Source organism: Penaeus monodon, chromosome 32 (genome assembly GCF_015228065.2).
Source record: "Penaeus monodon isolate SGIC_2016 chromosome 32, NSTDA_Pmon_1, whole genome shotgun sequence".
Lineage (NCBI taxonomy): Eukaryota > Metazoa > Arthropoda > Malacostraca > Decapoda > Penaeidae > Penaeus > Penaeus monodon.
In genome coordinates, this window is record NC_051417.1 from 32476017 (window position 1) to 32476312 (window position 296).

The window sequence follows — 296 nt, forward strand, 5'->3', positions numbered from 1 at the left end:
CCAACAAAAGAAAACAAACAAGCTAATATATAAATAAACAAAACAAAAAAGAGAACGTAATTCAGAAAACAACACACCAATACAAGCTGATAATAATAAATAAACAATACAAAACAAAACAAAGGAAAAAAAATAAAACGTAATTCGAAGAAAAAAACATAGTTTCCAAATAAACAAAGAGAGATAAAAAAAAAACACAAGCTAATACATGAATAAACAAAACAAATCAAAACAAAACAAAAAACAAAAGAAAAAACGTAATTCGAAGAAAAAAATCCAGATTCACAAAGAGATAA